Source organism: Pseudopipra pipra, chromosome 5 (assembly GCF_036250125.1).
Source record: "Pseudopipra pipra isolate bDixPip1 chromosome 5, bDixPip1.hap1, whole genome shotgun sequence".
In the NCBI taxonomy this organism is placed as follows: Eukaryota; Metazoa; Chordata; class Aves; order Passeriformes; family Pipridae; genus Pseudopipra; species Pseudopipra pipra.
In genome coordinates this window covers 49,235,389-49,245,869 of record NC_087553.1, presented here as the reverse complement: position 1 = coordinate 49,245,869, position 10,481 = coordinate 49,235,389, and the positions used below count along the sequence as shown (strand labels likewise).

Below are 10,481 nucleotides of genomic sequence, written 5' to 3'. Positions count from 1 at the left end.
ATAAACAATGTCTGAATAAAGTCTATTAGAGAAACTAGGAGTAAGTATAATGCTTGCAGGGGAGGGATGATCCCTTATTTTATGATGCATCTGCACAAAGAGTAGCAAAATGTTCTCACAGTGCAGCTTCTTACCCATTTGGCCCAGCTGTTCCCCTTCCTTCGTGGCACTTACCATCTGAGGAGCAATATCATCCTCCTCTTCACATTTAGGGCATGCAGAAAATCCTGTGAACAGCTGGTTAAAGGACTGTGAGGGCCCTGAATACTCTTCATTACAGACTCTATTCTTGGACCTTTAGAGTTGAAATTTAAAGTCTGGGTTCCTGCTGCTAAACATATATTTCAAGTATTACTTGCTGTTTGCAAATATTTATAATGGTAAGTGTAACTCAAGGTTGCCTTTTTTTAAGCTTTTTTTTTTTTTTAATTCTTCTGCTTCTGAACTGTACTTGGTGACAATACTGTAAATTTAAGAAAGCATGTTGTAATGCGAAATCCAACAGTACAAGATACTGCTTGAGCATTTGGACAACACTCTTAGTCACATGGTGTGATTCTTGGGGTGTCCTGCGCAGGGCCAGGAGTTGGACTCAATGATCCTGATGAGTCCCTTCCAACTCAGCATATTCTATGATTCTGTGAAAGTAAAATGTGCTGTGAGTTCAGTGGCAAATTTTGTTTGTGCACAGGAAATTCTGGTCTCATTGAATGCAGTGGCAGAAGTTCTAGTGTTTCAAGAGTGAGAGAATTTCCTTCTATCCTTTGTTGATATAAAACTGCTCAGAGAGAGTGACAAACATTACAGAGTTTTAGAGCTATTCCTGGAAATAAATTGACCATAAATCCACAGGTATTTTATATTCTCCTGTGTATTATTTCAACTTATGAATCAGCTTTGGAACTGCAGAAAAAGGTTCTGTATTCCTGATCCTAAGGTTAAAGTTAATGTATAGTAGTTTAAAGGCTATATAGTATCTCAATCCGTATATACATCTAGTTTATGAACAAAGCCACTTGTTCATAGCAATGGAAAAATGCATAAGAAGTTTCATATGGAAAAAAAATTCAAATATTGCAAGCCAAGAGAGAAAGACACCAATACCATGCATTGCCTCCAAGTGGAAGATGAGGACCTTTCACATGCTGGAATTTAGTGATGACCCATCTTGGATACTTGAACATCTGCAAACTACTTAGAGCTACCATTAGCTGAGTCACTTGCTACTTTCAGTTATAGCTCCCTCACAGAGAAGGTATATTAGAAAAATCAATAGAGAAATCAATACATTTTACCCAGGTTATCAGATGTGCTCCAGATGCTTAAGTTGCTAAATAGCATTTGATTCAAATAAAATGTATTTCACATCCTTTCTATTAAATTGAGATTTGGCATATATTTCCCTTCCCTCCCTCTCCATTCCCAGTTGAGAAGCATTTGCACTCTGGCACCAATTTACATGGAATTTCACTGTGTTTTTGAAATAAAATTGATTAGCATTTTCTCTCCTGAAAACTATCTTAACATCATTCCAACAATTATGGGAAATTAGATTGTATAAAAAAAAATTTAGTGTATTTCCCAAATAAAGTAATAATGCAACATAATGAAGAGTCGTGCTAGGAGTACTTGGAAAAAAGCAACAGTCAATGAAGTGGAAAAATGAGGGAACAAAGACTGGATTTCACAGTAAGCTGTTTCCATTGGATTTCATCTCTAGATATTACACTGATATTTTATGAGCATACAAATTATGTTCCATGGGAATAGTATGGGGTGAATTAACAGTGCATTGAACATGGATTTAGGCATGCAAATGACAAAAATGAGAGAAGTATGTAGAAAATATATTCCTAATTCAGCATGTACTTAACTTATTGACAAACAGGAACATCAGGAAAGGATTTTAGGACACACTAGATTTTACAGGAAGATGCATAGCTTCTGGTAATAGTGTTGGTAATGCTCTTATTCAATTATCTCACAACACCATTAACCTTAATGTAAGACTGATAAGCACTTTCTTGGCAAGCTAATTCTTATGGTAGGTACATGAAAAAAGCCAAATCCAGGGACTGCAAGGTTTCATGGTGCTCATGGGACAGAGTGCCTCTCATATGTAGGTTAGAATGACACTTTGGTACCCTATCAGTGAACTTCCAGTGAAACAGGAATTTCAGGTATTTCCAAAGCTTCATGACTGTATCACCAAAGAAATGCACCACTACAATTTGCAATGAAGATAACCTTCACTGACTGTCTCAGTTTGAGATAATTTGGAAACTTCAGACAGAAGTTTCCTCCCTCGGATTCAATACCCCTGGTTTCTCCAGTACAGAGAGAGAGAGACCAAACCTGGATGTAAGTGAAAAAATAACTCTTTACCAAGAAGAAATGGTAATAACAATATTGATAAAACTGGGTTAAGCCGACCAATAAGGAGAAACTCCCCAAGTCCTGCCCACTGGACCAAATCAAGATGGCAGCCGGCCTCCCCCACCTGGAAAAAACACATGTGGCCACAGCACAGAGACAAGATGGCCACTCTTCCACATGGTTCCCCTCGCCCACACCCGGAAAACAGGCAGAAATGGTTGGAGAGTCAGCGCTGGCAGGAAACAGCAGATAGCTGGGATTTGATACTGGCAGACACTTGTGTGGTGCTGGAGTGAGGCTGTGGTGCTAGCATAGGCAGTTGGAGCAGGGCTGCAGACCCCCCAGGTGACTGGAAGGATGCACAACACACCCATTGGATCCAACGATGAGACTTGGTTGTTGCAATTTCAATGTTCATTGGTCGAAGTGGTGTTTGAAGACCTGTCCAAGTGGTGGTTGCAATCTGGAACTGTCAAGGTAGTGGTGGAAGCCCTGGGAAGCCCCAAAACTCAGAGTTACATGTGCTCAGGTTCAAGTGGGAAGGCCTCCCATACCTCCCCTGGGGCAGCAAGTTTCATACTGGATGATGTAATACTGTGAGTCACAGGATACTTCAGGAGTCTTTGACACTTTCTAAGATGTTGCAGCTGTAGCTGTCTCTTATGTCCATTATGAGTTCATTATGGTCCATTATGACTCATCAACAAGAGACGAATACCTTCAGGCTTGATGTGAATGTCCCAGGGGATTATCACAGCTGAATCATCTGTGTAAGAAAAAAGAAACACTACCCCATCTTGCAGGGTTTGCCCCTTTCCTTATCTTGTTTAACACCCATCTTGTAGCCTGAGGTGTCAAATGTGCACACCTGCAGCCCCTGGCCTGGTGTCCACTCTGCACGTTGTTACAAAGCACTTTGCTGATTAAGCCATCAGCACCAATAGCCCAATCTCTTACAGGCTGCCACTACAGGTGAATGTTTGAGTCATTAATCACTAGCATTCAGTTTCTTTAAAGAAGGCAAAACACCAAAAAGCAGAAAAGGCATACTTCGATAAAAGAGGAAAGAAAAGGTGGATACCAGAACATTTGTGTAACCTGGAACACTGACAGTTCTAACCAGGTGACCAATGTTTGAAGGAATGGGAACCCTGAAACTATGAAAATCGGGGCAAAAGGGGAAGGTCGTAATACTGCATGTGTAGCTCACCCATGCATGCTGAATTGCATCTGTTTAAACAAACTTGCATCCATGCAGTATAACAAAGTTCCTCAGGGATTGGTATCTGGACTGGCACTGTTTAACATCTTTGTTGGTGACAAAGGATTGAGTGCACCCTCAGCAGGTTTGTGGATGACACCAAGCTGTGTGGTGCAGCTGACACACTGGAGGGAAGAGATGCCATCCAGATGGACCTTGTCAGGCTTGAGAGGTGGTCCCATGTGAACCTCATGAAGTTCAGCAACTCCAAGTGCAAGTTCCTGCACCTGGGTCAGGGCAATACCAAGCACAAATACAGTCTGGGTAAAGGGTGGGTTGAAGGCAGGTCTGAGGGGAAGGATTTGGAGGTGTTGGTTGACAAGAAGCTTGACGTGACTCAGCGATGTGCACTTGGAACTGTGAAAGCCAAATGTGTCCTGGGCTCTATCAAAAGAAGTGTGACCATCAGGTTGAGCACGGTTATTCTTCTCTACTCTGCTGAGACCCTACTTAAAGTACTGTATCCAGCTCTGGGGTCCCCAACATAAAAAGGATGTGAACCTGTAGGAGCAAGTCTAGAGGAGGGCCATGAGGATGTTCAGAAGGCTGGAGCACTTTACCTCTCCTATGAAGACAGGCTAAGAGTGTTGGGCTTGTACAGCTTAGAGAAGGGAAAGCTTCAGGGAGACCTTCTAGCAGCCTTTCAGTACTTAAAAGGGGCTTGCAAGAGCTGGGGAGGGATTATTTACAGGGGCATGTAGTGATAGGACAAAGGGTAATGGCTTTAAACTGAAAGAAGGTAGGTTTAGATTAGATATTAGGAAAAAAATTCTTTACTGTGAGGGTGGTAAGACACTGGAACAGTTTACCCAGAAAAGTGTGTTCCCCATCCCTGGAAGCATTCAAGACCAGATTGGATGGAGCTTTGAGCAATCTGGTCTAGTGAAAGGTGTTCCTGCCCTTGACAGGGATTTTGGAACTAAATGATCTTCAAGGTTCCTAGTAACCCAAATAATTCTATGATTCTATAAGATACTCTCAGAATAAGCTGTTAAGACTGTTGTTGACAGACTATCAGCATCACTCAGTATCTGTTTTCAAATAGGTCAATGCACAAAAGGATTACATCTTCTGTCTCAATCTCTTGTGTCAGTCTTGTGTCACTTGCCTCCATAAAGAAGACTGATATAAGGCACAGCTTTGGATAGCAGGGTGCTATTGATTCACCCAGACCCAACCAGGACCTCAAAATATTGACCTAGCACCCTCCCTTCAGACCCATTGCCAACCAACCTCACACCACAGAAAATATCTCATTTTGAGTATCACTGCTGAGAGGACTGAAGAGCATGATTGCACATGCTTTAATTAAAAGTCACAGGTCTGACAGGCTGTGACATTATCTAATATATGGCTTTTCCTTTAGAGCTGCAGATCACCATTTTGTGAGGCTGTACTTTTTCTGAGTTCTGAGCACTGTCCCCGTTCACTGACTCACACTACTGATGTGATGGACCCAAAGTAGTGATGAACTTTGTGAGAATGCAGTAGCTCAGCTGCTGCTTCTGCCAGGTCACTGCGACTCTTCTCTTTTCACGTTTCCTCCTGACTGAACAAGGTTTTTGAGAGGCAGCTGGAGTCTGTGATAAGCCAGAGTGGGTAAACTCTCTAATTCAGGAATAGACAGACTTTCTGCCAGAGTCTATCCCTCTTCACCCCATTTTCTGTCTTCTCCCCACTGAACAAGTCTCTCCGTCCCTGCCACATGCTCATTGTGGTGGTTCCATCTGTATAATACCTTGTTTGTCAGAAGTCCTGTTCTTGGTTCCCTTAATTCCCCTTACACACTATGATAACTGCAAAATATTCAAAAAGAGCAAGCAGTACAAGCTTGTGTATTTACCTTCCGAGTCCAAAGTGAAGAGAAATTCTCAAAGACAACAATTTAAAGGACACAGAAGAAAGAGGAAAGGGAAGGGCTCTTCCCCTTCCCAGGGCCTCTTTGTGGGAAGGTAGCTGCCAGGGAAAGGATGCACTGCAACCAGGACTGGAGTCCATTCACAGCATAGGAAAATGCCACAAATGTCCAGAAACATGGTAAGGCGGATGATGACATAAAATACATGGAAACTTTAGTGAGGAACGTACACCCATATGCTGCTGTTGTCCTCTGTATCTCTTTATTTCAAGATCCCTGGAAACTCAAATCAGTCTTGACCCTCCCTGGCTCCCATTCTACAAACTTGGGAGCAAGTCTTTTTTGTTATCAGCCTTCAGTGCACATGCTGTTCTTACTTCTCTTTCCCTTGTGACATGTGTCCTTTTCCCTTATGACTCCTCAAATCAATCAGCCTCATTTGGTACTATTTCAAGAGTCTGACCTGATCTGAAATACCTCCAAGAGGCTGGGATAATAAACAACTGTGAGATGATCTGCACTGAAACAGGGTTAACACATTTTGAATCCTTCTTTTACTCAAAAATATGGTGTTGACACTTTTAGGAACATGGAGATGGTTTGTTTCAAATGTCAAATAATATCATTGCCAAAAAGCCACGTATATTAAATGTGCTGGATACCTCTCTCACTTAGTTAAGAAAATATACAGTTCAACATAGCAGGTACAGAAAACCTTTCATTTAGTCTGTCTCCTCTTGTAAATCACAGAACGTAAAAATTCATAGAAATATATTTGAAACTAATGTCCTCACTCACATAGCCAGAGGAGCAGACTTTGTGTCGATATTGGCTTACACCCTTCAGAAAATCCTTTTCACCATTATTTTGCAGTAGGTGTACATATGTACTTTGTCTGGAAGAGTCAATCCCTAATGTAGACAAATCTTAGGTGTTTTGCTAAGATACTATACAGAAGATTGCCATCCTGCAGACAAAAGGGCAGTTTTGGTTTTCAGAGTAGCTGCTTTAATAGTTTTCGGGTAAAAGAAATTTCTTCTGAAAAAAGTTCTGTTTTCCAGTAGAATTAAAATTTTGTTTCTTCTTTCAGTATTTATCTCTGGTACGTACTGTTTAAGTCACAGCATAAATTCACAGCAACATCCGTTGGCCATGTTAGGCTATATTTCTTCTTAGGTCTTTCAAGTGAGAGTATTCTATTGAAATAAAGTTAGAAAAATTAGCCATTCCAGTTGTATTTCATATGCTTACATCAAACTGCCCTTCTAGAAAACAATTCATTGGCATGTTGGATTCTGGAAACTTGTCTTTGCTTTTGTTTGCTAGTAGAATACTTTGTTAATTCCAAAGGTTTAGCAACACTTTTTTTTTCTTCAGAGTTTAATTCATCTGTTCTCGTTCTATCTGAATAGTTGTCTTCTGGTCACTGAGACATAGGACATTGCTTTCACATTCATACATTTTCCCCCATGCTAATTATTTGAAGTGTTTGATACCCCAAATGTACAGTCATTAGCCTCTGTGGAGTTTGTCAGACTGCACATTGGCAATGGATTTTAGAAAAGTATTTGGGCATGTTCTGAATCTGTAAAACAATGTATTCACTGTTGTACATTGGGCCTGTCCTTTACTGCCCTTCATAATCTTTTACATCAGCATAAAAGTCGGAGCTGACTTCCATGAGTTAAAGATCAGGCTATTAAGGGAAAAAGCAAACTGTAATATGCATTTGACAAGTGGAATTCCGGTTTGTATTCTCAGAGTTATCATAACCAAAGTGGGTTTTTTTCTTGTTTGTTTGTTTTTTAATTTTCTATTGCTTAGATTCTTTTCTTAACAAGATACAGTGCTACCAGCAATCTCAAACTTTCTCAAGTCAGGTTCCTAGAAGACCAGAAGATTGTCTTCTGGACAATGGAATACTGTCCATTTTGACTATAGTCTGAAACAAAGAGGAAAGAGAATTGGAGAAAGGAAGAGTGAGAGTCTGTCTTTGTGGGTGTGTATATGAAACCCATTTGAGAGGTGGAGGAAGATCTCTTCTCTGGCCTCAGACCTACCATGTATTTGGAGTGAATAGTGAAGGATATGCTGCAGCAGGGACTGCATTTCAGACATCGCTCCTTACAGAAAGCTGCCCTTTGCCACTGGCCTGTAGGAACATGCAACATCTAGTTTAGTTCTTACTGGCTGTGTGTTGCAAGCTTTGCAATGCAGAGGGAAACACCTTTGGCAGGAAGATCAGCCTGGAAAATATCCTATGACCTCTTGGGTGGTGCATCTTCCTCTAAACTGAGATTTAAATCTTCTGAAGATACTAGGACTGCAGATAATTGCTTTGAAACTGATAGAAAACAAATTTTGATTTTTAATTTAAATAAATACACACCAAAAAATAGCCCTATTTTTTCAGCTTGCTGTAGGATACAACAAGTTTACCAAAGTCTTTATGCTTGTGATAAACAAAGGTCATCAAGCTGGCTACTGAATTATTTCCTTACAAGATCTCTTAACTTCAAAACTTCATATTATACAGGTCACATGTTCTAGTGATATTCAGAAGGGAATTGTCACTTTTAGACGACTAATATCAGTCATTCTTCTATCTATATTTGGATTGCAGGCTCAGGAAAGTGTGATGGCAGTTATTAACTGCTCTCAAGAAATCCACTTGCAAGATGGATTTATTTCTTGATTAATGATGGAGATTATTCAAGTATTAATTCCAGTTTTTTATATTGCAAACTTGATATCATCCTTGTTCTCTCCACCCTTAAAATTACTATGATTACTCTAATTGTTAGAAAGCTATTATTTGATTCAGATTTGCAAAGTAATTATGAGCTAGTAGCACATCTGCCATTTCTTACTAAATTTTGGTATGTATTGTTGTATCTCAATTAACAAAAGATCTACTAGCTGAAGCACTGCTGTATGAATTCTAGTAAGGCTTTCAAGCATTACATAAATTTTGTCCTGATTGATTCTGACTCTTACTGTGTGCTGTTTAATTCGTTGCTTTGCATTTCAGAATTGTCTGTGAACCCGGTGCTTGATGTTTTATGCAATGATTTCTTCATCTGCAGTAATCAGAGGTACATCTAGAGTTTTTAACTGATGGAGTATCCTTTATGACATTATTTCTACTTCTGCTTTGTGAGTTGTATTCTCATTACCTTTTTTCTTTGATTGTGTCACAGGCTACAGGGATTAAACAGAATTACAGTTTTTAATCTCATCTTTGAATTAGTACTATTAACATAATGGGATAATTATCTGTACATATCTAGTTTTTCTGTCATGAATATGAGGAGGAGTAAAGGCAGCCAACATGCCAACTATTAATACTGGAACATCATTGATGTGCTTTTTACACCAGCTATACTTCTTATATGAAGTTGTTCAACTTGTTGCAAAGTTATAAACCATTTAAGGATGGAATTTTTAGCATTCATAAGTATGCACAGGTGTTTGTGTGCACACCCAAACACACACACACACACACTTCAAATGTCTGCAAACATTTCTGTACTAGATAAACAATCTCAACAGCCTACTACTGAGATCTTTAAAATGTCTTGTACCAAAAATATACAGTTAGTTCAGTTCATGTGCAACATTGCTTTCTTAACACTAAATCTTCTGGATTACTAAGTTTAGTTTACATATGTTTTCCGTAAAAATACTTTAATGAAGTTTTTAGATGTTATTAACAGACAAATTCCATTTCAAAGAGTCTTCAGGCTTTTTTCAAACTCCTCCAGTCTCCAGATTTAGAATAATCTCTGATTCCAATGGTTTTCTTTTACAACTTTCTCTTATTTCAGTAATTTTACTTGCTGGTTTTACACATAAGGATAATAATTAAAATAGTCCTAGAAAGTTCAACGTTAGAAGGCAATTTAATGTAATTTGTTGAATCTATATCTGGATTAGGAAGAGTGGAATATATGCTGTTTCAATTTCATTTAATGACTGCTTTAAATGACTATTTAGATATTTTTATTGTCCTTAGTATTTACATACATTACTGTCATATGAGGAACCCCAGCATGTTGCCTGTGTATTAGACTTATTAAATAATTCTGTAAGCCTTGAACAGACTGGATTGTGATCCATAGCTTCAGAATTTTTATGGAAGTGAAGCAAAGAGGGATAATAATTTTTCTTCTATAGTGGAACCATAACCCAGGCTATAGAGATATTGCTTTTTGAATTGTTATCTGGACTTTTTTTAATTTGTTGGCTTTTGAAACAGTATAGTATTCTAATTATATTTTTTTAGGTTTAAATCTTTATTTTTAAAATGGAATTTCATATTCTGCTATTAATAATTCTGGTCTGAGCACATATGGCTAAGTCTAATCTATTTACAGTACAGATATACATACACATCTGTGTCATGGCTTAACCCCAGCCAGCAACCAAGCCCCACACAGCCGCTCACTCACTCCCCCATCAGTGGGATCAGGGATAGAATCAGAAGGGTAAAAGCTAAAAAACTCATGGCTTGAGATACAGACAGTTTAATAGAGAAAGCAAAAGCCACACACACAGGCAAAGCAAAACAAGGAATTAATTCACTACCTCCCATGGGCAGGCAGGTGTTCAGCCACTTCCAGGAGAACAGGGTCCTATCACACATAATAGTTACTGGGGAAGACAAACACCATCACTCGAAAGACCTTCCCTTTCTTCCTCCCCTGTATATGCTGAGCATGATGTCATATGGTCTGGAATATTCTTTTGGTCAGTTGGGGTCACCTGTCCCAGCTGTGTCTCCTCCCAGTTTCCCATGTATCCCTTATCTCATCACCAGTGTGGCAGTACAAAAAGCAGAAAAGGCCTTGGCTTTGTGTAAGCACTGCTCAGCACAAATCCAAAACACAGCCCTGTACCAGCCACTGAGGAGATAATTAACTCTATCGCAGCCCAAACCAGCACAATCTGTCAACATCAACACTAGAAGATTGGAACATTTGAATT

At 39.4% G+C, this 10,481-nt stretch overlaps 1 long non-coding RNA gene across 1 annotated transcript; it reads right to left on the bottom strand.

Moving 5' to 3' along the window:
- Positions 1–2,754: 2,754 nt before the first annotated feature.
- Positions 2,755–10,178, bottom strand: LOC135415295 (uncharacterized). The gene is made up of 3 exons (XR_010431061.1): positions 10,083–10,178; positions 2,957–3,142; positions 2,755–2,868 (listed from the first exon to the last, which is right to left on the bottom strand). It is a non-coding gene; the product is annotated as an uncharacterized LOC135415295 (long non-coding RNA).
- Between the last annotated feature and the right edge of the window lie 303 nt (positions 10,179–10,481).